This window comes from Macrotis lagotis, chromosome 1 (assembly GCF_037893015.1).
Source record: "Macrotis lagotis isolate mMagLag1 chromosome 1, bilby.v1.9.chrom.fasta, whole genome shotgun sequence".
In the NCBI taxonomy this organism is placed as follows: domain Eukaryota; kingdom Metazoa; phylum Chordata; class Mammalia; order Peramelemorphia; family Peramelidae; genus Macrotis; species Macrotis lagotis.
Window position 1 is genome coordinate 464,273,523 of NC_133658.1, and position 3,122 is coordinate 464,276,644.

The 3,122-nt window shown below is 49.0% G+C and overlaps 1 pseudogene; it reads left to right on the forward strand.

The window, feature by feature from the left end:
* The first annotated feature begins 236 nt into the window (after nucleotides 1–236).
* Nucleotides 237–1,957, forward strand: LOC141519552 (inositol polyphosphate 5-phosphatase K pseudogene; annotated as a pseudogene).
* Nucleotides 1,958–3,122: the final 1,165 nt, after the last annotated feature.

Genomic DNA, 3,122 nt, shown 5'->3' on the forward strand with positions numbered 1-3,122 from the left:
ATTACTTGACCTTAGGAGTTCTGTTTTGAAGTAAAACTAAGTCAATCAGGTGATTGAACCAAGTCGACTCTGACATGGTTGAACCTTTGGATGGGGCCATCAAGAGAGATGAAATAGAAACCGCAGGTGAGAGGGGCCGAGGGAGGCCCCGGGGACCCGCCGAGGGGAGGGGGCGCGGGGCTAACGGCCCGGGCCGCGCTGGGGGGCCTTCCCTCCCGTCACGGGCCCCAGAACCGCAGAGGCCCCGGAGCGGCCCGTCAAAAGGATGCGGCACCTCAAGAACCTCCGGTTGCATGTCATGACCTGGAATGTGGCTTCTGCATCACCTCCGCCCAACATCAATGACCTGCTTCTGCTAGACAATGAATCTCCCAGCATTGACATGTATATCTTTGGTTTACAGGAACTAAAGTCTGGCATCATCAATTACCTTTCTGAGTTGGCATTTGAAGATCCATGGAGCAAGCTCCTCATGGACATCTTTTCCCCTCTGGGTTATATCAAGGTGACCTCTATAAGAATGCAGGGACTGCTCTTACTGGTCTTGGTCAAGCACCAGCATGTGCCCTTCATGTCTAGCATCTACACCAATTTCACCCGTACTGGCCTCGGTGGCTACTGGGGAAACAAAGGTGGAATTATTGTCTGCTTTTGGATATATGGCTATTGTCTCTGCTTCCTCAACTGCCACTTGCCATTGACCAGCCGCTCAGCGACTTTGACAAAATCCTGGAGATTCAGAACTTTGAGAAAGAAGACATCCCCAACATCCTGGACCATGACCTCCTCCTATGGTTTGGTGACCTAAATTTTTGCATCGAGGATTATGGGCTGTGTTTTATCTAGGAATGCATCAATAATCAGCAATACAGCGAACTCTGGAGAAAAGATCAGCTCAATATGATTAAGAAGACAGATTCACTGCTCCAGCAGTTCCAGAGGGTCCCCTGCTCTTTCAGTCAACCTATAAATTTGACATCGACTCAGAAAATTATGATTCCAGTGAGAAAAAAACGAAAACCAGCCTGGACTGACCGCATTCTCTGGAGATTGAACCTGGATCTCCTAAAGAACTCTGTGGACTCTGAGGAATGTGAGCGCTTCTTCTCTCTGATATTGAAGAATTATCAAAACCATATGAAACATAAAATCAGTGACCACAAACCAGTCACAGCAACCTTTGTGATGGAGCTGAAGTCCTTACTGTTAACTCCACCGATCAACTTGATTCCTGAGGGTCAGTGGATTACACCTTACGATTTGGTGGTGAGCTTCAGTCGGAGCCCTGATTTCATCAGCAGCCCCTGGGATTGGATTGGCCTCCATAAGGTTGTGATACACCACTTGAAGGACTATGTCTCCCATGCTTGGGTCAAGGACAACATTATCTCCTTGAAAGAAGGACTTTTCCAGGTTTATATCAATGCTAGTGCTTTCCCAGAGGAAGGGGGAGAGTTTCTTCTCAGTTACTACAGCAACAACCTTCAGGCTATAGTGGGGCTGAGTGAACCCTTTCAGATTTCTAGAAATGCCCTGGCCCCAGAAGACTGGAGGGAAAAGAAAGGAGATCCACTGATGTACTGAGCCAGGGTGAATGCCTAAATTGGGGGTCACAGCTTCCCTGGATGGCTGCTGTATGTGCGTCTAGCTCTCTTGAGATAAGGGCAGCCCCTGCAGAGCAGCTGCCTCCCCTAATTGCCTCCTGGTTCTCCATTCAGGACTGGGATTAGGGTTTTGTTACCAGGATAAAGATGAGGTCAGCTGGTCCACCTGCTGTGGATACTCAAGGACAGTCAACTAAGTGATGGGGGGGGGATTATTATAGGCTCCCCTCCTTCCTTTCTTTTTTCCCATCCTACTCCATATTCCAGGTAGGGCTGATTGTCTTCAAAATGCTCTCAGTGGAGCTGCCAGACACTTGCCCCAGCTGGCACCTGCCCTGCATTCCTGAATCCATCTCCAGAGCTCTGGTTGGTAGGGGTGGGAAGATATATTTACATAGAATCCTCTAACCAGTTGGCAGCTTATTCCCCCCTTCAGTGTCAGGGCAGGGGTGGCAGAGTGATGGGCATGTCCTAATGTGCCCTTCCTTCAGCATAGAGAATTAGGCCTGTAGCTTTGGTATGGTAGGAGATGGCTAAATGTCTTTTCAAGAGGGTCTCCTGGTTCAGAAAGCCTTTTGGCAATGAGATACAACCTGAGTTCATGAGGTGGGGGCAGTTCAGTCAGTGCCTCCTATCCTTGGATGGGAGATGGCTGTGGCTCCAGCCTTCCCGACTTGGTGGAGTCAGATGGACAGGGAGGAACTCTTAAGAGTTGTTGCCCAGAACCCCATCATCCCATCATCTTCATTTTCCTTCAGTTTCTGTGAGATAATACCTCATTCCCACAATTAGGTTTTACAAGCCAATTCACATAGTATCATTGTACTCTGGGATACCAGCTCACAGGAAACAACTTTGGGACCCCTCTGCAGGGATTGGGCAAGCTGATAGTTAAAGCCATCTGGGGATCTTTAAAAAACATTCCTCTCTAGGTACTAATATGAAATTTTTCAAGTCATTCAACTCTACCCCCAGCCACTGGGGGTCAGTGGCAGCTTTGCCTTAGCCTCCTAGGAAAGACCATCTCAGGGAGCCTGCTCTGTGACATCACTGCGGTTCTTACCTCCCTCCTTCCCGAAGATCCGCCATAAAGCCCCTTCTCATTGAGGGGGAGCTCCAGACTAGTGGCTGCTTGACATTTCCCCTTTGGAAGCTTTGAATGTCAACAACTACCCTTGCTTCTGCTGTGCCTGCCCTGCCTCCCCAGCCCAGCAACCTGAAAATGCGCATCTGAAAATAGATATGTGGCTTTAAAAAAAAAAAAAAAAAAAGGAGAGATGAAATAGCCCATGCCAGAAATAGAGTAGATTAAAGTTCACATCTGGATCAGCAGTGGAGTCAGGCCTATGAATATTTGCTATGTTTTCTAGCTGAGCAAGATTGAGAGATGGGAAGAAGGGAAGGGGAAGGGAAAGGGGAGGGGAGAGGAGGGGAGGGGAGGGGAGGGGAGGGGAGGGGAGGGGAGGGGAGGGGAGAGAAAAGGTGGGTAGTAGAGGGAAGAGGAGAGAAAAAGTGGGG